At 38.2% G+C, this 25,849-nt stretch overlaps 1 protein-coding gene across 1 annotated transcript in view; it reads right to left on the bottom strand.

Annotated features, from left to right (window-relative positions):
- ERI3 (ERI1 exoribonuclease family member 3) overlaps positions 1-25,849 on the bottom strand; it is a 3,093,638-nt gene that overhangs the window by 2,246,752 nt on the left and 821,037 nt on the right. The window lies entirely within an intron of this gene.

Raw genomic sequence — 25,849 nt, 5'->3', positions numbered from 1 at the left:
GAGAACCCCCTGCTTGTTGATGTACCACATGACCGTGGTGTTGTCTGTCTAATTAGCAGAGGCCCTGGTTGCAAAAGGTTCTTGAAGGCTAGAAGGGCATTTTGAACTGCCAACATTTCCGTCAGATTGATGTGCCAGTGAAGATGGTCCTTTCTCCAGGTTCCCTGCTGGCAATTGTCTAGAAAGTGTGCTCCCCAAGCATAATCCGAGGCGTCCGTGGTTAGGATTTGAGTAGGTTGAGGAAGACGAAAAGGCTTTCCTTCGTTTAAAGTGCATACCCTGGACCACCAGAGGAACTCCCTCTGAAGGCAGGGGATCAGAGGAATCAGAATATCCAGATCGTGGTAATGCTGTGACCATACACTTTTCAGATACCATTGAAGCTTTCTCATGTGAAGCCTTGCGTTTGGAATCAACAGAATGCAGGAAGCCATGTAGCCCAGAGCCTGCAGGAATTTCCTTGCAGTGAGCTGAGATAGAGTTGCTAAGGTGCTGAAAGTAGAAGCCAGCTGAGTTTGTTTTTCTGGAGTGAGGAAGGCCCTTTGTAAGGTTGTATTTAAGAGGGCTCCCAAGAATACCATTTGTTGAGAAGGGATCAAATGTGACTTTTTTGTGTTCACTGAAAATCCCAGTAGGAGGAGAAGACGTTGAACAAAGTCCAGATGTTGAAGCAGAAGATCTTTGCTGTCTGCCTGAATAAGGCAGTCGTCCAAATAGGGGTAAATCTGGATCCCTGAAGTCTGCAGTAAGCCACTACTGGTGCCAGGCACTTGGTAAAGACTCTGGGCCCAGTAGATAAACCAAAGGGCAGTACAGAGAATTGAAAGTGCCTCGAACCTGCCTTGAACCTGAGGAATTTCCTGCGTTCTTGCCTGATGGGAATATGTAAATAGGCTTCCTTTAAGTCCAATGTCACCATCCAGGCGTCCTGAGAGAGCATTGGAATTAGTTGCTGCAGAGTAAGCATCTTGAATTTTGGAATTTCCAAAAAGGTGTTTAACACAGAAAGGTCCAGAATAGGTCTCCATGAGTTTTGTTTTCTGGGAACCAGAAACAGTCTTGAATAAAAACATTTTCCCATCTCCGAGAGTGGAACAGGCTCTATGGCTCTCATGGCCAGAAGAGCATCCACTTGAGTTAAGGCCTCTGACCATTGATGTTTTGGCAGATCTGGCCAACCGTGAGCCCTTGGCAAAGTGTGAAAGTGGAATTTGTAACCTTTTAAAATCACGTCCAATACCCATCTGTCCTGGGTAATATGAGTCCAATTCCTGTAAAAAATTGACAGTTTTCCTCCGAGAGGGGCATCCAGGTGAAGGGGTCCTGTAGCCCAACCGAGAGAGTCATTGAGTTTGCTTTCTTTGAGATTGGGATCTGTCTTCTCCCCTTCTAGGTGAAGAAGCAGTCCATTGTCTAGATCTGTAAGAGGCCTGACCTTGACCACGACCTCTGGAACGCCTATATCTTCCCCTTTGAGGCCTGTCAGACGTGGGAAAGGACCAATTTTTAGAGGGCCAATTCCTGGAAAATCTAGGAGGCTGAACTTGCAAGAAATCTTTTACAGTCTGCATAGACTTTGCCTTTTCTTCCATCTTTTTAATAACTTCCTCAGCCTTGGATCCAAAACGAACATCATGTTGAACAGGGCATCTAATAACTTAGCCTTAACCTGTTCAGGTAAACTTTGTTCATGAAGCCAGGCATGTCTCCTGATAACAGTACCAGAGGCTGCAGCCCTGCAAGAAGCATCCAAAGCATCAAAACCACAATGTAAACTATGCTTGTTCACTTGTTCAGTAGCATGCAAGACATCCTGAAGTTCCTTATCCTCTGCACAAGCAGGAAGGGAAGCAAGCTTTTGCTTTAAAACAGACAAAAGAAATTGCTGATACTTAAACATATGAAACTGGCAATTTAAAGCCCTTACAGACAGGGTAGCAGAAGTATATACCTTTTTTCCCCACCTGTCTAAAGCACAAGAATCCTTCTCAGAGGGAATAGGATTTTTAGAAGTAGCAACCTTAACAGCCTTAGAGCCCTGAGAAATAGTTTCAGGATCCAGAAGGGTTTTAAATAAAAAAAAATGAGAGTCAGGAACCCTATAAAATCTATCAGGCTTAGAAGGAGCAGGAGGCATGGAATCAGGATTCAAATTAGCCTCAGAAAAAGCATCATCTACAATGTCCAAAACAGGAGGGATAGCTAAAGGCCTATGCTGAGGAAGAAGAAGAAATTCCCTAAGCCTCTTCTTGGAAGCAGAATACTCCTGTCCTTCCCAATGAAAATGTTCCCTCATCTCATGCAAGGTTTCCCCAAAAGAGAAATCCTCAGGCGGAGAGGCCGAGGGTAAAGAGTCCTCAGCATCCGAATCCTCATAAGGAGGAAAGGAATAGTCCTGATCTGAGGAAGAAACAGAAGATACAGAAGTTTGGTCAGAGGAATCCAGAGTAACATCCTGTCGAGGCCTTTTGTCAGGAGGGGGGTGAGAACCCCTAATCATTGTAAGCAAATCTTCAGCCATCTTTAATAATTGCTTTTGTGTCTTGGGAGTGGATTCAGAAGCAGCTTGAGCAGGAACTTTAGACTTAACAGGAGTCTTTGTCTTTGCCTTTGAAAGAGTGATGTGAGTAGGCCTGAAAACCCCCTCAAAAGCCGGTACCTGCACAGCGGTTCCGGACCCATCTGAAGGAGCGACGTCCAAAGGTCCTGCAGCAGTTAAAATAGTGGGCCTTGATGGCTCCCCATGGGAGTCCGTATCGGCCATCAGTTCAGAAGTGGCGGATGACGGGGGCTGCAAAAGCACCTCACTGACGACAGCCGAACTGGACGCTGGCTCCAGCTGCAACGAGTCCTGTTTGGACCTCGGAGGCCTGTCTTTGTCTTTGCGCTTCTTTTGAACTCCGGTAGTGTCCGACGACATTCTATAATTGAAGCGTCTGCCAAAATAATTTAAAGCCCAATCGTACCTGCGCTTGATAGTACGAGAGTTGAACCTGGCACAGAACCGACAACAAGAAACGTTGTGGTCAGGGCCTAAGCAAGGTAGACAGTAAGAGTGGAAATCTTTATGAGGTATTTGTTTCCCACACGCTATACAATTATTAACTTTTTCTGACATCGGAGGAACAAGAAAAAGATTCCCCAACGGGGTACTTAGCTTTGAGAAGAGAAGTAAGAACTTTGGACCGACAACAACAAAATACGCTGTTCGAAAATCGCCAACCAACGACTTGCGAGCTGCTTTCCACCGCACGGCAAGAAAGACTGGAGAAGATGGCATCGGCTGAGGGCTATGTACCAAAGCGTACTGACGTCAGGGTACTAGCTTGTACAGCCGACGCCGGACCCAGACTTTGGGATTCTGGCCGACCTCGGGCTGCCTGCCGGCAGGAGCACCCTACAGTTATGACTGCAACAGTGAAACACGAAGAACATCCACATTTTCCCTCCCTTCTGTCCTTTGGGGTAAGGTCTAGAAGGGGTGGAGAAACGGACTCCTATGGCAGAAAGAGTCTTGCCATCTTGTTCGCATCTAGTCAAAGTGTCTTTCACTTGAGGACCGAACAAGGTCAAGCCATCAAAGGGGGAGTTTGTGAAAGACGCCTTGAAGGGGTCTGCAAAATTACAAAGCCGCATCCAGGACTGACGCCTTAAAGCCACTCCTGTGCCTGCGGCCCTACTCGCTCCATCGGCTGCATAAGAAATGAACCGCATGGAGGAGTTAGCAATGGAGTTAAGGATTCCCAGCTGTGAGCTAATCTTATCCTGAGACCCAGCAGCTGACGGATCCTGTAAAACTTCTCCCAACTCTTTAAGAACGTCTCTTTGAAGGCGGGTGAAGTGGCACAAGTAGTTCAGCGATCTCATAGCAAAAGTCGCTGAAGAAAAAATCCACTTACCGTACCTGTCCATAGTCCTAGAATCTTTATTAGGAGGATGGACAGGTACTGAAGGATCAGCTAATTCCTTCTTGGTGGCAGCAGCCACCACCATGGCATCAACTGGGACACCCTTTGTCAAATATTGTCTGTCTTGTGGGGGCAGTAATAAATTTTGAAGGTCTCCTAGGGATAGGTTCCACCGAATCTGGAGCCATCCACGCCTTCCGAGCCACTACCTCCATGAGAGGGTCGAAAGGCGGAGACACCCAGGAGGTGGAGGGTCGAGATCCGAACGCCTCCAGGTATACTGACTCGTCCTCAGAGGGATTAAGGGAAGGCCAGTTCCCCCTCTGTTTCAGGATTTCAAGGATGTCTGAAAATGAGACATCCTCAGAGGAGGACCTTGGGGATCCCGCAGACTCATCCAAGTCAGTATCTGATGTAGTAGACTCAGGGGAGTCTAAATGTTTCCTCTTACATGTCCTTTTACACGGGGGTTCCCCTGACGGATCAGGAGAAGCCTCGGAAGAGGAAGATATTCCCAATGGGGAAACCTGAGGCGTTGGATCTCTGGGTCCGGGAGCAAGAGAGTGGGAAGAGACATCAGCAGGCACTGTAGTGGGAGGAGCTGATGGAACTGTCCATTGACTAAGCCCAGGGGCTAGTACACTCCTCATCACCTTGAAGGCTCTCCCGTCAGAGAGACCAGAAAGTTCCCTCTCCGAAGAGATAGGAACCCCAGGCCTCACCGAGAGGGAAGGCTCCGAGGTAGATGTCGGGGCCGAGCTCACCAACGCCGAAGCTCCGAGAGGGAGAACAGGGTCGGACAAGGGTCCGATGCCACTCACCCCCTCGGAGCCAACAAGAGAGACTAGACGCCCAGATCCCTCCAATGAAGGTCTCAAGGAGGAAATCGGAGCCGAGGACGACGGAGCCAAAAAGGGTGGTATCGGATCCGAAGTCACAACGGTACCAGTTCCGAGGAGCTCCGGCTCCGAACTCTGTAAGAGAGTCGGAGGAGGAATGCTCGGTGGATGTGATATAGCTACCGTCTGTTGAGATGGGCTATGGATTATTTGGGCCAATGCCTGAGACTTTAATAGTCTACTCACCACTCTCTCAAGGTCGTGATCAGATAGCCTGGATGACCGAGAAGATCGGCTCCGATGGCTCTGCTCCGAGAGCAAAGGTGATCTCGGAGCCGAATGTATGGATTCCACTGAAGGGGATCGAGATCTCTTTTTTGAGATCAATGAAGCCATCGGAGCCGAAGATACGTCGGCTCCAGCCGGAGCCAACACTGAGTGTCTGGATCTGGTAGTATCGGCGCCGGATGGAGCCGATACTGAGACTGGCATGGAAAGATTGGCTCCGGCCGGAGCCGATCTCGAGCCTGGTGAGGAAGGACCTGAAGCCGACGGCTTGGAAGCTTGAGCCGACGGCTTGGAAGCTTGAGCCGAAGGCTTAACAGGCTTCGAGGGCTTCCCCGGCACCGACTTAGTCGGGGAGCTCTCGGGCTTTAATAAGCCCGTTAATATGAGTTTATTTTTTTCGTTCCTGCAGGACTCTTGGGCTGAAAGCATGACAGATAGCATAAGAGTCCTGCAGGTGCGAAGGCCCCAGGCAATAAACACAAGAAGTGTGACTGTCTGTCAGAGACATCTTCTGACAGCACAAGTCACACTTCTTGAAGCCTGAGACCTTAGTGTCCTTCGACATAACTGTGTCGATGAACAACAGTAACACAATCACACACAAAAAACACTCAGTCCAACAAATTAATTTAAATTAATTAAATTAAATTACATTAACCAGGGAAAACACACAGTCACACACAAACAATCCCTGACAGGAAAAATTTAAGGAGGGGAAGGCCTAAGGCCTGACTAGGGACAAGGGAATATTTAGTCAAAAAGAAGGGAACACTGACGGGAATAGGGCTAAGGTGAGTCGATAATTGACAAAAATATAATATATATATATATATATAAAATTAAAGGGGGGTAGACTAAAAGTCTCTGAAAAGTTCACTTACCAAGAGCTGGTAAAAGAAGGCACCTCATTAGCGAAGCAGCAAATGAGATCTGAGTAATCTCCGCCTTGCATCATGGGATATAGGGTTGCCTCGAGCTGGTAAAATTAGCTCTCGAGCTTAGCAAGTGCCGAGTCGGAGCCGAGGATCGGCTCTGAACCCATCCAGCAAGAATGAAGGCGAGATTGACAACTTAACATCTGCTGTTAAAAAGGGGATAATTAGTGGGGCATATAATATAATGCAAGCCAGCTATGAAAATCAATCAGAAGAGGTTAGAAAAGACTGGAAAGGCAATTAATGAAAGAACAATGGAAGAACATCTGTATGGCTTCCAAGTATGCAACATCCTAAAAGTTTAGGATTTTTGCTTATGAGTCTTTGCACAGGTATTTGTAAACCTCAGACTTCTACAACATTTTCCTTGGGTAGAGAGAGGTGTGATAGAAAAGAAAGAGGAAAATGGAAATGTGCTTTTTGTGAGTGTAATGAGTTGGCAGATTTTAAAAATTCCCTACAGAGTACTCTGTCAGAAATGTTAGGGAAGCAAATGGATGCAACTAAAAAAACGATTCTTTTGAGCTTGGGAACAGGATCTGAACTGCCTATACATAGCAAGGCCTTAATAGGTTTAATGCCAATGGCTGCCAAGAAAGCTACTAGAATATAAAAATCAAAATCTAAAGCCATAGTAACTGAAGTACTGAACACTGCAACAGAGATAAAAGAAGTAGGAGTGGGAACTTTAGTAATGGGAAGGAGCAATTTACATACAAATAAACGTAATTTGTGTGGATAATACACACAAAATATAACGTTCAGGAAGAGTAGTGAAGTTTAAGGGAGGGCAGGAAGTGAGCAATTTATGTAATGTTAGAGTGAATAAATGTTAAAAGAAAGAAAACATGTATGTAATGCAGATCTACTTTATAAGCTCGAAGTTTCAAAATTTCGAACTGCAAATGGTTGAGACCATAAGATCAAAGTTTTGAAACTTTGAAATTGTACTAAAAAAAAATTTTTTTTTTACAATTTTGCAGGGGGAAACCCCCTGCACCCCCCCCCCACACCCCTGCTAAATAAATATACAAACTCTGAGATTGCACTACAATGAGGAAAATAGTAAATTTCCTAATCCGTGCTGTACGGTGATATCCATTCAAAACGTCTGAAGTTTCAAAACTTTGATCTTATGATCTCACCATTTGCAGTTCGAAGTTTTGAATCTTCAAGCTTGTGATAATTTAATACAGGTGTTTAATGTTGGGGGGGGGGGAGCAACTTCGGGTATACAGTTCAAGAAAAAAGTTCATGTAAACAAATATACAAAACAAACTAAATCATCACAGACTTGAACAATTTACGTAGTCAGACATGGTATAAGACTGCTCATTAACGGTTGGGTGTAAGTTGATCTATTTATATCAACAGCTGTTTCTTTGACTTCTAACAGATCAAAGAAATTATGCCTAAGCACATTTTGATGACGGTGGAGGTTTCCCATTTCTCTACTATTTTGCAACCTCAGGGTAAATATATATAATTTTGGGCTTGCCCCCCACAATAGGGGATGCAAAAAAATGTTTTGGGGACTTGCCGAAAGATGTTTCAGCATGATTTGTTCAATCAGTAGATGAAGAAACGTATTGTCAATAGCTGGGCATGTATCCTGACAGACAGACTAGAGATGCCAGTCCACATTTTTATCTTGCTTGCTGATGCTAAAGACAACTTCAGTGTACATCAATAGCTCATAATTCAAGTTAAGTGTAATTATACACAGTACTCAGAAAGTTACAGTATTTAGTAACAAAAGAGAGGGAGATGTGGTTGGAAAATTACTATAGTTTAAATATATGTTAATAAAAAAAATGTGTTGATGAACTGATTAAATGCAGGTAGAGGTTGGAATAGTGGTGGCCTGTTAATTTCTGGTAAAGAATAGCACACAAGTTTCATTATAAAGAAATGTTAAATGTTAAGTTTTTAATATGAATTTAGTATAGGACTGGTTACATTTTGGGGTGGATATCAGAGACTCACCAAGTTCTGTGGTAATTAAAGAGAAGCTGTTGTCAGCAATATGTATTAAGAGTGCAGATCATGAGTGGGGAAAATACCTAAAGTGTTGAAGGATCGGAGTGTTAGGTGACTGGCTAGAGAGGGGAAGAACCAAATTTTTATGAGTATGAACATGATAGCTTCTAGAAGTAGTTTAGACCTCTGTATTGCAGGTAACCATTATTCACTGGCTAATATACCTCAGTGGTTCTCCCTTGTAAAGCACATGGTGATAAATATGCACATATGACAGCTAAATGACTTACTAGTAAGACTCGTCTTGTCAAAGGCAGTGCTAATATTAGGCAGAATATACTCTAGTTCTACTTGGTGGATCTTTTTTTCCAATTGTACTTCTGATTTCTGGTGGAAAAAAAAAACATGTTCTAATACCAGAACAGTAGTTGTTTACAATGGGCTTTGTTATACTATTGTGATCGTTTGAGTCATATTCCCAAGACAGTAGAAATGTGTGGCTGTCTGTAGTTGATCTTAGTTATTATAAACAATGTATCAGTTCAGGAGGTACAGAAGACAGCTTTTGGTGGGTTCCAAATATCCCATTTTTTTGTGTGATTAGTATGAGCTGCATTTTCTGAAGCCAGCTGGAGAAAAGGGACAGTTCTTTTTCAAGTTCTTTGTTTACTACTGAGTAGGAGGTGCTAGACTTACAAATAACAATACTGTCTGAATACAGGATGGTTGGCAGTTCATCATGAAGTTTGTCAATGAAAATAGAAAACAGAAGAGGTGACAACTCATTCTTCAGGTTTACCTTTGGAGAGCAAAACAATGGGTGCAACCATTACACCTTTTTTTACATAGAAGGCTCCATTAGCGATACAACCTTCAGTCATCTGTTTTAGTATTTATTCCCACAGGAAAGGCATGTAAGCAACATCCTACTTTTGTATGCAGTGAAAAACAGCCACAGAGGATTGACATCTGAATATCGGGACAGTCTGGGTAGGTGCCCATTCTTTTATCTCTACTCCCCTCCCAGATGTGAAAAAAACAGTTTGTATGCTTTCAGAAAACATTAACATTTAGCTTCAAGAAAAAGTGCACTGGCTATCTTTAAATAACTAAATTATATACTGCCCTATTAAATGTACATATTAAGGCTGCTAGTGAAGCTGCTATCTCTTATTCAATTCTAATAACTTTAAACTTCATTTTTCACTGAGCTGCTTGACTGTACCTTTAAATTTCTTATTTCCCTCACCAAACAATGTTAAAAACTCTCAAGATTAATTGCTTGCAACTGCAAACAGCTCATCTCCATGGAAGTACAGACAGCAATGAGACAAAAAAAACAGCCAACAACTTTGCAGGTGCATGCAGGAATATTTGACAAATTAACTCAGAACAAAACAGAATGTACAACTGCCTTTAGCTACAGAACTGTTGACTCCCTCTAAGCATTTGTTAAACAAAAAAAATCAAGCTAATGTCACTGCATATACAAGAATCTTAACACTTCTCATGGCATTCATCATTTTGTTTTATTTTCAAGCCTACTTGCTTACAGAAAATATTTGCTTTTAGATTAAGGCAATGGTATTAACCTAGAAATTCATCTATGCAAAATTAAGAGGAAACAGCTGAACTCTACATATAATGTAATGCAATATAATGTAATCAGTGCACTTTTACACCCCTAACCCCAACCCCAGCATTCCAAGATTAGACCATAATAACTTAAACTTCCTTTTGTCCAGCCTTTCTTTCTTCCCTTTTTACATACTAAAACCTATCTTAATTTGTTTATATTAATATCTTCATCACGTAAACTAATCATGGAAAAGACTCACCTTCACCCCCACATACTACATAAAACTGTTTTGCTATATAACACCCAGTTTATATCACAAAATGTTTTATAGAAATACTATCAGGAAAAAAAAAATTACTTACGGTTATTTTTTCCTTAGTGTCATTATAAACATTAATGACAAGTTGTGGTATATATATAAACGAGTATCCAGGAAGCAGAAGGAAACTCCAAGAGTTGCAATTAACTCTATTTATTTAGGTACGAAATGAAACAGCCACAAACAGAATATAGACAACACATTAACGCTCTTTTGCAATATTTGCGTTTTCGTCCCTTGCTAGTCAGGACTTCATCAGACAATCATTAAAATATTTAATTGATGCTTAAATAAAAATTCAATTCAAATTCAGCCAATAAATATAAAGTGCATTTGTGATTTACATTCTTGTCACTGCCCCCTCATGAATAATTCAAATTTACAATTAAAATACTATAAAATAACTTTGTTCTGTCTCATTTGATTATTTTGCTTTATTTATTATGTTATAAAACCTTTTAAAACCCATTAAAAACTGTTTAAAAAAGTTGTTATTTAAATGTTGAGTGTGTGAAACCAAAAAATAAAAATGATTCAGTGTGGTGGACACTTGTAGAATAGGAAAATAAAGAGCATGAAAATACATGTTTAAATACTGCCATCTCCTGGTCATTTAAAATATGTCAATCTTGTTCATATTTCTGCAGCTTTTCATTTTAACAAAGGAGTTAAGGAGATGTGGTCATTTAGTCCTGGTGTCCTTGTGGCATCAAGTTTGATTTGCCACCATAATTCTTTATAACCTAACCACTCTTCCCACAAACCTCCCCTTAACTCTTTTTTAACTTGTTCAATCACGAAAAATTCAAATTGTGCCCCTTCACATTCTTTTGTATGCCTACTCAGTGCATTTGTTTCTTTATTTTTAAGGATATCATAAGTGTGTTCATAAATTCTCCTCCTCAGGGCCCTTTCCGTCTTTCCTATGTAAAATGAACCGCATAGCTTACACACAGCTAGATAGACTACCCCCTTGGTCCCACAATTGTGGTAATCATTGCTCCTAATAATATAATTTCTTCCAATAATGTTGACTTCACTAACATTCATCATAAATCCACATTGATTACACCTATTACATTGATAACTCCCTTTCCTTTTCTGTCCATCAATAGTCATTTTTGTCTGTTCTTTTTCACTAAATCTCGATTTTGACTCTAATATTTGTTTCATGTTCCACGAATTCTTGTAAACTATTTTTGGTGATAAATTATTTATACTTCTTATGTCAGTTATGGCAGAAAATTTCCCCCACTCTCTTTGAAAAATTTCACCTATTATTATGTTAGAAGTATTGTATTCTATAACTAAGGCTTTTTCATAATTATCCTTTCTGTTACTACTATTGTCATTAAAATTACCTGTAAAATTAATATTTGCTCCGTCTCCTTTAATAGGTTTAAATCTGGTGGCTCTCCCATTTTCCACCTCAATTCTTATTTTTCTAACAAAATCCCTGGGGTAACCCCTTTCTTCAAACATTTTTTCCAACAGGTCGCATTCTAATCCAAAGTCCGTGTTTGAGCTGGTCATCCTACTACCCCTCACAAATTGTCCTTTAACGATGTTCCTTTTACAATGTGAGGGGTGTGCACTGGTAAAATGGAGAAATGAGTTACAGTATGTATCTTTTCTATAAATTTTAGTTTCAAATTCTATACCATTTTTGTATATTTCTATATCCAAATACTGTAATCTCTCTGTAGAAACCTTGTAAGTAAATTTTAAAAAATTTTGTACTACTGTTTAAATAGTCAAAAAATTCTAGAAATTTCTCCATACTATCGTTCCAAAAAATAACAATGTCGTCTAAAAAACGCCGATATATAGTCCAACATGTTTTGTATTTGGAATTTAATACAAATTCTTCTTCCCATTTGGCAAGTACTATATTGGCATATGTGGGGGCGCATGCTGCCCCCATCGATATGCCTTTGATTTGTTGATAGTACTCTCCATCAAACATTAAAAAATTGTATTTAAGAACTGCTTCGACCAGCCCCAACACCATAACTTTTTCTGAATGTGTTAATTTTTTGTCCCTATAGACCATGTCCTCAAACATTTTCAGACCTTCTTCATGTGGGATACATGAAAAAAGGTCTATTACATCAATGGTAATAAACTTCAAATTATCTTGAACCAATTCTGATGTTATACATCTTAGAAAATCCCATGAGTCTTTTAATATGTTTGAATTACTATCACTTATATGTTTTATCTTTTTGTCCACTAACTTCGCCAATGGTAGCGTCTTAGCCCCGTCCGCAGAAACAATAGGTCTCGGGGGGGGGGGTCTTCCACATTTTTGTGGATCTTGGGTATCCCAAAAATGATGGGTATTTTGGGTTTAGCCACCTTTAAAAATTCATATGTTTTACCATCTATTGTTACTTCAGCCAGCATATCTTGGAGCAAACTGTCTATTCTATGATAAGCTACATTTATTTCATTTAATGATACTGTTCTATATCTAGCTGTGTCGTTAAGCAATTCCTTCATTTTACCCTCATATATGATGTTGTCCATCATCACTACCCCTCCTAAAGGAACATCGTTAAAGGACAATTTGTGAGGGGTAGTAGGATGACCAGCTCAAACACGGACTTTGGATTAGAATGCGACCTGTTGGAAAAAATGTTTGAAGAAAGGGGTTACCCCAGGGATTTTGTTAGAAAAATAAGAATTGAGGTGGAAAATGGGAGAGCCACCAGATTTAAACCTATTAAAGGAGACGGAGCAAATATTAATTTTACAGGTAATTTTAATGACAATAGTAGTAACAGATAGGATAATTATGAAAAAGCCTTAGTTATAGAATACAATACTTCTAACATAATAATAGGTGAAATTTTTCAAAGAGAGTGGGGGAAATTTTCTGCCATAACTGACATAAGAAGTATAAATAATTTATCACCAAAAATAGTTTACAAGAATTCGTGGAACATGAAACAAATATTAGAGTCAAAATCGAGATTTAGTGAAAAAGAACAGACAAAAATGACTATTGATGGACAGAAAAGGAAAGGGAGTTATCAATGTAATAGGTGTAATCAATGTGGATTTATGATGAATGTTAGTGAAGTCAACATTGTTGGAAGAAATGATATTATTAGGAGCAATGATTACCACAATTGTGGGACCAAGGGGGTAGTCTATCTAGCTGTGTGTAAGCTATGCGGTTCATTTTACGTAGGAAAGACGGAAAGGGCCCTGAGGAGGAGAATTTATGAACACACTTATGATATCCTTAAAAATAAAGAAACAAATGCACTGAGTAGGCATACAAAAGAATGTGAAGGGGCACAATTTGAATTTTTCGTGATTGAACAAGTTAAAAAAGAGTTAAGGGGAGGTTTGTGGGAAGAGTGGTTAGGTTATAAAGAATTATGGTGGCAAATCAAACTTGATGCCACAAGGACACCAGGACTAAATGACCACATCTCCTTAACTCCTTTGTTAAAATTAAAAGCTGCAGAAATATGAACAAGATTGACATATTTTAAATGACCAGGAGATAGCAGTATTTAAACATGTATTTTCATGCTCTTTATTTTCCTATTCTACAAGTGTCCACCACACTGAATCATTTTTATTTTTTGGTTTCACACACTCAACATTTAAATAACAACTTTTTTAAACAGTTTTTAATGGGTTTTAAAAGGTTTTATAACATAATAAATAAAGCAAAATAATCAAATGAGACAGAACAAAGTTATTTTATAGTATTTTAATTGTAAATTTGAATTATTCATGAGGGGGCAGTGACAAGAATGTAAATCACAAATGCACTTTATATTTATTGGCTGAATTTGAATTGAATTTTTATTTAAGCATCAATTAAATATTTTAATGATTGTCTGATGAAGTCCTGACTAGCAAGGGACGAAAACGCAAATATTGCAAAAGAGCGTTAATGTGTTGTCTATATTCTGTTTGTGGCTGTTTCATTTCGTACCTAAATAAATAGAGTTAATTGCAACTCTTGGAGTTTCCTTCTGCTTCCTGGATACTCGTTTATATTTTTGAGTCAAAGCTTAGACTTTTCTTGGTTTTACTTGTTTGGTTCGTTTCGTAACCAGGAGATGGAAGGTGGAACTCCCAAAGAGGACATGGGGGAATCGCGTAGGCTGATTGGACAGCTTACGCAGTTGACTGACCTTCTCACCCCATTGTGCCATTCGTTTTGCAACAAGCAACGTGAGGAGCGTTTTCCGGCTGGTGAGGGAACCGAAGGGTTACTAGGAGCTAAGCCAAAAAGGAAACGCAACCGGAGTACAAGTTATTCAAGAGAAACGGAAATGGAAGAACCGAATGGTGAATCCTTTGATCCGGACGTTACACCGAAGATTTTGGGACATAGTGAATGACGAATAGGCACACAAAAGGGAAATTTTTTCCAACAACAGCCTCGGGTGATATTGGCATGCCTTGCATCAGTAAGGCAAACGAAGGTACTGTTAATAATTCCTTCCAAGACCTATGGAAGAAAAAAGAAATGAATGACTGGCTTAACAAACCGTTTAATATTAAATTTGACACTGTTAACAGAACTGTTCGTGGGGATGGACTGACGTATTCTGCTAAAATTGACAAATTGTCTAGACTCATGTTGAAGTTCAAAACACTTAATATTGAAAATGAATACTTGAATGAGTGTGTGAACAGGAAGATAGTCCCTAAGGGACTAAGGGTATGTAAGTACCCGAATAATGTTGAAGCTGGGACAGAATTTCATAATGAATTAAAGGAAGTATTTAATCAATGTGGTTTGGACATTTTAAAGTTAATAATAAAAGAAAATAATAGAATGCAGGAAGATTTAAAATTGGAAATAGAAATATTAGATGGATCAATCAAGGGAGACTTGATATTTGAAATTAGGGAAGAAAGAGAAAAGTATAACAAAATAAAAATGGATATAGATGGAAAATGTTTTGATATAGTTGAAAGGAAAGTAAATAAACTTAAGAGAGACATAGAAGAGTATCAAAATAATACATGCTATCCAAAACCACCACCCAAACGAACTGACTATTATTTGAACTTCCCTAATTATGAGAAAGTAAAAATAGGTAATAAAATAGATTATAATCAAGGTTGGATGGAATCAGACTATGAAAGTGAATTTCCACCCCTAGATAGGGAAGTAAGTATTGAATACCAAAAAGAGAACAGGTATCAACATTTTCGAAAATGGGGGGGAGAAGGGGGAGAGGGAGGTTCTAGAATCTATTCACCCAACCCCTGACAAAGAAAAAACTTTGGATGTTATATCCAATAATGGTGTTAAATATACATATAATAACTTCTCTATCTACAATTTTAGCAACACTGTGCTCAAAAAACAGCATTTTGACCTACTAAGTAAGGGTTTTAAGTTCATTCCCTCTAGGAGTGGAGAAATGGTCAATACTATTTTAGATTTAAAAATGTTTCTTAGAAAGATCAATTTTGAGACTATGTTCTTAGAAAATAGTAAGAAGGATTCACCTCCTCAGGGCTCGAACCTTAAGCGAAAGAGTACATTTAATCCCCCCCTACACCCCCAAATCAGGAATTTTGAAACAATTTTTGAAAAAGAAATTAGATCTATTTATGGTGAAAACATATTAGAATTCAATCTTTCTAAGCAAGAAAATGAAGTATTAAAAGAACTTAAAATGAAAACGGATGTAAGAATTATGAAACCTGATAAGGGTGGAGGGGTAGTGATGATGGACAACATCATATACGAGGGTAAAATGAAGGAATTGCTTAACGACACAGCTAGATATAGAACAGTATCATTAAATGAAATAAATGTAGCTTATCATAGAATAGACAGTTTGCTCCAAGATATGCTGGCTGAAGTAACAATAGATGGTAAAACATATGAATTTTTAAAGGTGGCTAAACCCAAAATACCCATCATTTTTGGGATACCCAAGATCCACAAAAATGTGGAAGACCCCCCCCGAGACCTATTGTTTCTGCGGACGGGGCTAAGACGCTACCATTGGCGAAGTTAGTGGACAAAAAGATAAAACATATAAGTGATAGTAATTCAAACATATTAAAAGACTCATGGGATTTTCTAAGATGTATAACATCAGAATTGGTTCAAGATAATTTGAAGTTTATTACCATTGATGTAATAGACCTTTTTTCATGTATCCCACATGAAGAAGGTCTGAAAATGTTTGAGGACATGGTCTATAGGGACAAAAAATTAACACATTCAGAAAAAGTTATGGTGTTGGGGCTGGTCGAAGCAGTTCTTAAATACAATTTTTTAATGTTTGATGGAGAGTACTATCAACAAATCAAAGGCATATCGATGGGGGCAGCATGCGCCCCCACATATGCCAATATAGTACTTGCCAAATGGGAAGAAGAATTTGTATTAAATTCCAAATACAAAACAAGTTGGACTATATATCGGCGTTTTTTAGACGACATTGTTATTTTTTGGAACGATAGTATGGAGAAATTTCTAGAATTTTTTGACTATTTAAACAGTAGTACAAATTTTTTAAAATTTACTTACAAGGTTTCTACAGAGAGATTACAGTATTTGGATATAGAAATATACAAAAATGGTATAGAATTTGAAACTAACATTTATAGAAAAGATACATACTGTAACTCATTTCTCCATTTTACCAGTGCACACCCCTCACATTGTAAAAGGAACATCGTTAAAGGACAATTTGTGAGGGGTAGTAGGATGACCAGCTCAAACACGGACTTTGGATTAGAATGCGACCTGTTGGAAAAAATGTTTGAAGAAAGGGGTTACCCCAGGGATTTTGTTAGAAAAATAAGAATTGAGGTGGAAAATGGGAGAGCCACCAGATTTAAACCTATTAAAGGAGACGGAGCAAATATTAATTTTACAGGTAATTTTAATGACAATAGTAGTAACAGAAAGGATAATTATGAAAAAGCCTTAGTTATAGAATACAATACTTCTAACATAATAATAGGTGAAATTTTTCAAAGAGAGTGGGGGAAATTTTCTGCCATAACTGACATAAGAAGTATAAATAATTTATCACCAAAAATAGTTTACAAGAATTCGTGGAACATGAAACAAATATTAGAGTCAAAATCGAGATTTAGTGAAAAGAACAGACAAAATGACTATTGATGGACAGAAAAGGAAAGGGAGTTATCAATGTAATAGGTGTAATCAATGTGGATTTATGATGAATGTTAGTGAAGTCAACATTGTTGGAAGAAATGATATTATTAGGAGCAATGATTACCACAATTGTGGGACCAAGGGTAGTCTATCTAGCTGTGTGTAAGCTATGCGGTTCATTTTACGTAGGAAAGACGGAAAGGGCCCTGAGGAGGAGAATTTATGAACACACTTATGATATCCTTAAAATAAAGAAACAAATGCACTGAGTAGGCATACAAAAGAATGTGAAGGGGCACAATTTGAATTTTTCGTGATTGAACAAGTTAAAAAGAGTTAAGGGAGGTTTGTGGGAAGAGTGGTTAGGTTATAAAGAATTATGGTGGCAAATCAAACTTGATGCCACAAGGACACCAGGACTAAATGACCACATCTCCTTAACTCCTTTGTTAAAATTAAAAGCTGCAGAAATATGAACAAGATTGACATATTTTAAATGACCAGGAGATGGCAGTATTTAAACATGTATTTTCATGCTCTTTATTTTCCTATTCTACAAGTGTCCACCACACTGAATCATTTTATTTTTGGTTTCACACACTCAACATTTAAATAACAACTTTTTTAAACAGTTTTTAATGGGTTTTAAAAGGTTTTATAACATAATAAATAAAGCAAAATAATCAAATGAGACAGAACAAAGTTATTTTATAGTATTTTAATTGTAAATTTGAATTATTCATGAGGGGGCAGTGACAAGAATGTAAATCACAAATGCACTTTATATTTATTGGCTGAATTTGAATTGAATTTTTATTTAAGCATCAATTAAATATTTTAATGATTGTCTGATGAAGTCCTGACTAGCAAGGGACGAAAACGCAAATATTGCAAAAGAGTGTTAATGTGTTGTCTATATTCTGTTTGTGGCTGTTTCATTTCGTACCTAAATAAATAGAGTTAATTGCAACTCTTGGAGTTTCCTTCTGCTTCCTGGATACTCATTTATATTTTTGAGTCAAAGCTTAGACTTTTCTTGGTTTTATAAGTTGTGGTATATACTTTACAGTCCATCCAGAAGTTTAACAAAGTCAACAAAAGGCCAGTATTTCTCAGCCACTTCTTGCAAAGCCATTCTTCACAAATATGATTGAGGCTTTATAATCTCACACTTATTCACTAATTTCAGTGTTGTCGTTCTTCCTCCTGTTTGTCTTCATCTCCCAACATGAGACTCCGGTTCAAGTCCAAGGTACTCATGATTTTTCTAGTCAATGCCTGCCTTTTTTTCTGTATCACAAGCATTTTCCATTGAAACACTGGAAAAGGTTCCACTGGCAAAGTCTCTCTATGAGTTTTTTTTTTTTTTTTTTTGGTCAGAAGAATGATAAACAGAGTCCCCTTCTGTTTGATGGTTCACTTTTGTTAAATAAACTTTTGTATTTCCTTCTTAGCCTGTTCTGTGTTAAAAATGTCTTTGATCCTCTAGGAAAAAAAATACTCTGAAGAAAGCTGGATACAGCAGTTTGAATCTCACACCTGCCTCTTGACATTTCCTGATTGCTGGGAAAACATTGTTTCTCTTCTGCTGTACAGTGAACAATCATTTTCTACAAATACCTTGCTGTCTCCAACTGTTAATACTTTGCCCTTCTGTCACAGTTTTGTCTGGGTCAATTCTTTCTGCTGGTATGATTGCATCATTACTTATACAGGTGCTTTCTCTTGGCCAGGTTTTGGGCACATACACTCGATGTGCCCTTTCAATTAACAAATCCTGCTGTGGAATACCTGTCCACTTGTTTATTTGTTCTTTCATAAAATTGATATAGTCTGTTCCTTCCAGTTTCTCTGGTACAGCAGAAGAATCACAGTTTTTCTCTGTGTGCTCTTTTCTCCATCTATACCATTTTTTTGAAACCGCTCTTCATAAGCCAGCCTTTTCTTCATTTCATCATCTGATTTTTGCAGTTTTATCAATTTATCTGAATAGCTAGTTAAACCTTCTATTTTTCCAGCCTTTTATTATATGAGTTCATGTACTCCTTCAATGTTTCATTTGTTTTAATCATCAGCTCTGAGTACATTTGATTTATTTTTTCCTCTAAATCAAAGGAAACCATCTCTTGTACCAAAGCTGAAGCTTGAACTGCTTTTTGCTGAACAGATATAGGATTCTTCCCAGGCAGTGTTTTCTCTTCATCTTTTCTCAGTTTCTTCTTTGTTGACATCCAGGCTGTGTAGTTACAAAGCAGTAAATGAATTTTACTCCAGGTGGCAGAATTGCTAGCTCTTATTTCTCAGTTTCATTCTTTACACTGGGACAGCTGAGATGTTTTTGAGTTGTTTGTGCAAAAATGGCAAGATGCTAATACTAATTTGCCTAATATCTTCAGAAAGAGAGTACTTAAAAGAAAGTGCTGATTTGGAAAATGAGGTGTCATTGCCAGTAGTACATTACAATTTCTTAGAGAGTAGTTTGTGTGATGAATTTTTAGTTTGTACCCAAGAGGGAGAGTAATAAGATTTGTATGCCAGTTTACATGTTAGGGTATTTAACAGGAAGAAACCAACTAAGATTTAAGAATAGCATACCTAAATAACAATTGATTAGGGCATCTAACCTTTCTGAGAATGATTAGGATTTTCTTTTGGAAATTGTTTTTTTTAAAATAATATTTTTAGAAAAATGTTACTGAGAAAATAAGTTAGATGAAGTAGCCTCTAGGATGAGTACAGACTACTTTATATCCACCTATTTATTTAGGGGGTTGCTCTAAAGCAGGCATTAGCATGTCTAGGTCATTCTGTTTAAATATGACTGTGGACGCTGCTGGTGAAAGTTATTGTGGTAACTCTGAGCTCTAAGGCTTTGGGAGAAATGCCAGCAAGTCTTTTTTTTTTTTTTTTTTTTTTTTTTTGTTTACAGAATAAAAGTGCTCTTTCTTGATATAATTAAATCACTAAGGAAAAGAGTAAATCACCAAGGAATATGGTAAATACACTTGTAGTGTGTATAAATCATGTCATTGTATCATGAAAGGAAAATCTGTTTTCTTTCTAATAAGCGAATTACTTTTTTATGCTAAGAGCATTTCACATGTGATTCCAGTTGAGTTGTTTATACTGCTGTTGCATCTCTTGTACAGAATTCTACATCTCAAAGACCACTAAACCTTTAAAAATACATATACGAACATATACCTGATATTAAATATAAGAATGAGAATAATGTTCTTTATAAACATCAAAAACATTTTGTGAATATAGAAAGTTCTGCTTCTTTGTTTTGGATAGAGTTTATCATAATATAAAGGGAGGTGATTTTAAAGAATATGGTTGAGATGCAGGAAACCCTGTGTCAATTAAAATTACATGCCAACAAATTTCCAAGCTTAAATAGTTCCATCAATACCAAATGTTTGTTGTTTTAAATACAAAGTTATAATTATCTTAAGAAATACATACTGTCATATTTATTAAGAAAAATTTTCCAAGAAAGATGTACGTAACATCCGATTATAGGTCATGTGATTAATTTGATTTGTATTTATGTATCTCGTTATTCTCAAGAAGTCTAACTCATTGTGGGTCAAAGTGCAAAATTTTTTAAATATTTTGCTGACCGCTTTTTTGGTTTTCTATTTATTAGGAAGTTTGTTCTAAGGCTTATAGGAAGATATTTAGTTTTGTGTATTGGGATTCAGTTATGGTCATTCTTAACAGTAAGGTGTATGAATCTCAGTATTTAATTTTCAGTTCTCTGACACAGTGTAGCAGTAAGACAACTGATGAGGTCATATTCGACTCAAGTATATGGACATTTAAAGCTGTGGTCCTGTGTAAGAAGGTGGGAAAACTTGCAGGTGACTTTCTGTTGATTTAGTTCTTTTTGAGACTGTTGATCTAATGAGAAAGGGAGGACTATTAAGGTTGCCACATTTCATCGTGGCTAAAACCAGAGTAAAGCCACACCCCTCGCGTCATCAATATCCCCACCCATCAAACCCCCTCTCCCGCTCACATTCCGCCCATTTTGTGATGTCACGATGACATCGCTCGGCGAGGAATGCCCTCTTTTTCCTTTCCTGCTGTCTGCTTTCGGCTGATTTACTATGCTTTTCTGTAAAAAAAAAGCATAGCAAATCAGCCGATTTACAAACTCCGATAGTCTGTTTCCTTTTTGAAACAAAATACCAGAGTTTGTACAGTGTTTTCCGGACTACCGGAGAATCAGTTTGATTTCTGGATAGTCCAGAAAAAAAACGGAGGGGTGGCAACCCTAAGGACTATTAAATTAATTTCATTTCTTTGGAGTAGTGGAGAGCATGATACGGGATTTAGGAGTGTGTTTCCAGTTTATCTGAGCTGTGTCAATCCCAAAATAGGGGAAACACCAACTTGGAGGGATAGTTCTAGTACAAGGGTTTGTTTATGTGATGAGGTTGGTACAAAATCATCTGTGTATAACAGGAGTTGGGTCTGTGGTAGGTCAATACACATGTTACTGATAAGTATAACAAAGTAGCTCAAAGGCTGTGCCTTGCAATAGGAGTTCCCAGTTTTAAGATTTTTTTGTCAATAGGCTAATGTGAAGTTTCTATTGCCAAGGTAGTTGTTGCATCTTAAGCAAATAATACTACAGAATCCACTTAAGTTGAGTTTATTTAGTAAAAGAGAATGGTTTACATTATCAAAAGTATTTTAAGACCTAAAAGACAGCTCTAAAGAGGATATTTTCCTCCTTAATGATATGTTCAGTTACACAGCTGCAAATGTACTGTATTTTGGGTGAAAACCATGCTGTTTGTCAAATAAAAAAAATCATACTAATGAATACATATCAAAATCTGTTGGTAAACAAATTACTAGACAGCCTGGGTGTATATTATGTGATCAAAAGGCATGTTCATTGAACACATCTTTATCGACACATAAACAGCGAACACACTAATCTCCGAATGGCCACTTCAGCAAATTCTTTCCCAGGGAAAAAAAATTGCTTGGCCAAAGAAAAATAAAATAAACTTTCAAACCCTACAAAGTGGGAGGCTATGCCCCCCACTCCCCCGACTAAATATACCAACTCCAAGATCACACTACAGTGGTAAAAAGGCAAATACCCGATGACGGCCAAGTATTTTTCCCCTAGGGAAAAAATTTGCTGAAGTGGCCATTCGGAGATTACTGTGTTCGCTTTTGTGTGTCGATGAAGACCTGTTCATTGAACACGTCTTTCAATCATATAATACAGACTCGACAGCTTGAATCCAAAAATCTAATAAAGAGAGCAACTAGACATGCCACAAGCTCTGTTATTTGCCTCCTTCAGTGCAAGACAAACCCAAAGCTCTAAATCACATTTCTTTATAGTTATATAGCACAAACCCAGGCCAAAACACAGTATCTCAGCATAAAAAAGGTCAGCTAGATAACAGACAAGATGTTAAAAAAGAGGAGAGTGGAAGAGCTCCAACATTGTATAGTCAGAAAGAAAAGCATCCATTTACCAATACTGTCAGCACCTCTCATAGCTAGTCTAGTTTTCCTTTCTTTTTTAACTTCTTTTCAGCAATTCATCACATATGAGTAAATACCGAAGCAAGCTCCTGCCAACATACCTTGAACCACTACAGCATTAGAATGAACCTCCACCTTATACTGCTCAGCAAAAGCATGGATGGAAGATTAGGTCAACAATGTGTAAACATCAGCATCAGAATCTACTCCAAAGCATCAGCCCCAGCAGAATGGACTCTGGCCTCTACAGACATTTTGCCTGCAGTCATAAAAGAAATGTTTATACAACCTGAAAGTCCTGAAATGAAAAAAAAACATGGTCTGCTTTTTACACACTATGGCTAGCTTACTCTGAGAAAGACAAAGAAAAGCTTGTCAGACTCTCTGAGATGTTTATTTCAAGAAATGCAAGCTCATAACTATCTAAGAATATGCAGAGCATGCAAGACTGTCTTCCTCGGATTATGGTGCGTCATGTATTTGTGACATCTGCAAGTAATAAATATTAGTTCAATTTATGGCAGAAGGCCTATAAATACACAATAAATACAGTACAGATCTATGGAATACTGTATGTAGCGGAGGTGTACCACATAAATGGGTGCAGCTTTTTACTGGTGTATAAAAACTTGAAATGACAGATTCAACAAAGCAAACTCCACTTTAACAGTAGAGCAACTTTCTAGCACAAAGACATACATCTGTTTATGGACTGTTTCTGAGCTCATGCATGGAGAAGTAGCAGACTTCAGGGTCGCTCTCTCTCTCTCCCTCTGTCTCTCTCTCCTACTGATCTAATATAATTGATATTTTGCCCAGTTACCTGTTTTTTTCCTCTACCATTAAGCCCTAACAGGTCATTCAAAAGCAATGTGATAAGCCAAAAACTACCCCTGGGGTCAAAGTTACATATCTTGGACAACTACTCCCTACATGGCAAGATAACTTCTAAAGAAACTATCTTGATGTAAGACATTATTGATCATATAAGCAGTACTAGAAATGCTATCTAAATTTATACAGTCTACAACAGCAGGCATATATCTCATCAAAAATACAAATTTGAACCACAAGGTTAAATTAATGCAGCTGCAAAATACTTTTCCGCACCAGTCAGAAAATAATGAACAAAGCTACTATATGTATCCCCCCTTACTCACTAACAATAAAAAACACTTTCAAATATTAGAAAAACATTACAAATAATTGCCAGATCTGCTGTCAGCAAGTCCAGCAAGACTCGCCACTATATAGCATTCAAACAATCCACTGGCTAGAGCTATGCAATACTTTTACTTTCACACAATTAAAAACAATATGTAACATAATCCATAAGTACGGTTACCACCTGTCCCACTTTGCAAGGCACAATCCTCTTTGGGCAGTTGTGTCCTGCAAAAAAAAAAAAAAAATCGAAAAAATAGCAAACGTCCTGAGATTTTAGGACAAAAACATTTCCTTAAGTTTTCTTTAATAGTTGCACAAAACAATTATTTTTTATATGAAACACCTATATCTTATATGAAATAGCATAAGCAACTCAAATGCTACAAAAATAAGCTTTTATTTGTGCAGAAAAGTACAGTTCTGTACTTTGCACTGGCCGTGGGTATGTTTTGTCCTGCAAAAAAGAAGTTGTGTCTTACCATAACGTTCCATCTGTGTTGTTGATCTTCTTTCATTCATCACTGATGGGTTCGGTTCCGAGCCCTCGCAACCGAATCAGCATAATACCAAGCTCGCGGCAGCCAAAAACTCTCGAGCTAAGCTTCTACCCACAACACCTTTCTCCCTGTTGCCTCTGATCGAGTTTGCCCATGTTACACAAGTAAAGCAGAGACCATTTCTGCGCAAATGCCCTAAGACACCATTTGGACCCCAATTATCCCCCAGGAGCCTTTGGCGGGGGAAGGAGGGTGGGAAGTGGTAAATGAAAGAAGATAAACAACACAGATGGAATGTTATGGTAAGACACAACTTCTTTATCTGATATAGTTAATCTTCTTTCTATTCAGCACTGATGGGACAGAATCCCCAGCTACCTTCAGATCCTTTGGTGACTTTTATGGAAGAACATTCCTGAGTACCATTGAGCCGAAGGCAGCTCTCCCCAAGTGGTTGCTGCTCAAATATCATCCATAGATGCCCTGGAATGGAAGGCTACATATGTTGTCATAGATCTAGTGGAATGGGCTTTAATATTCTGTGGCACAGGCTCTTTTGAAAATGAATAAGTGTAACGTATGCAGTCCCTTAGCCATTTTGATAAAGTGACCTTGGAGACAGAATTTGCCATTCTAGGCCCAGAAAAGGAAATGAAAATTTGGTTAGTCTCACATATTGCTTTGGTCCTGTCTAAATAAAATCTCAATTGCCTGTGTACATCCAAGGAGTGTAGGCAGTATTGATTGATGGAAAAGTCAGAAACAACTTTGGGGAGTGACACACTGTCCTTGTAAAAGATTAGATAGGGTCTTTTGGTGCACAATGCCTGAAGCTCCAAAATTCGTCTGGCTGACGTGATGGCTCCTCCTTATCAGACATCATGAAAAACTAAACACAGCAATCAGGTTTCAGAGAAAAATGTAAATTCTGCTTTCTCTATGTCTAGACGTAATCTAAATACACACAATATCTATCAAAAGAGTCAAAACATACAACTGGACAGAAAAAGGAAAGAGAGAAGAAATACCAGTGATGGTATTCAAGGAATACCACAAGGGTCAAGAGAGAAGGCCGTACCACCAATGGTACTTAAAAGATTACCAATTGGGTAGAAGTAGGAGTGAAAAGTCTAAATCTAACTGTAAATATAGATAGTTATGAATATAAATTCACAATCGAGAAGAAAAATAGCAAAATTTTCCACAAGATATCAAAAAGTTTTCACTTAGCTGAGAGCTCAGCTGAAATGCGAGATTTGAAGTAACAGGGAGAAGGGCATTGTGGGTAGAAGCTTAGTTCGAGTGTTTTTGGCGGGCACGAGCTTGGTATTAGGCCGACACGGTTCCGAGCCCATCAGTGATGAATGAAAAGAAGATTAACAACATCAGATATCTGACATTTCTACAGAAAACGTCCCACTTTGGGCATTTGAAAAGGTGGCAACACCTATTCATAAGCAATACAAATCTCCAATCAAACACAATTCAGCATTATAACCCATCCAGAAATCTATGTTCCCAACATCTTCATCAGGTAGCTATCCACAGATCATATAATCAACATGGAGATTTACTACATTCAAGCTATGTTGCTAAACTCTGGAATTAAAATTTCCTTTGAACTTTGTTGTTGTGTCCTTCGGCTTTTAGGGGTCGCCAAAGCGGAACTCCGGTCCATTAATGATTGGCAG

This window comes from Protopterus annectens, chromosome 10.part0, assembly GCF_019279795.1.
Source record: "Protopterus annectens isolate FY-2018-M chromosome 10.part0, PAN1.0, whole genome shotgun sequence".
Taxonomy (NCBI): Eukaryota; Metazoa; Chordata; order Ceratodontiformes; family Protopteridae; genus Protopterus; species Protopterus annectens.
Note: the sequence above shows the minus strand (reverse complement) of the source record. Positions and strands in the feature narration are given on the sequence as shown.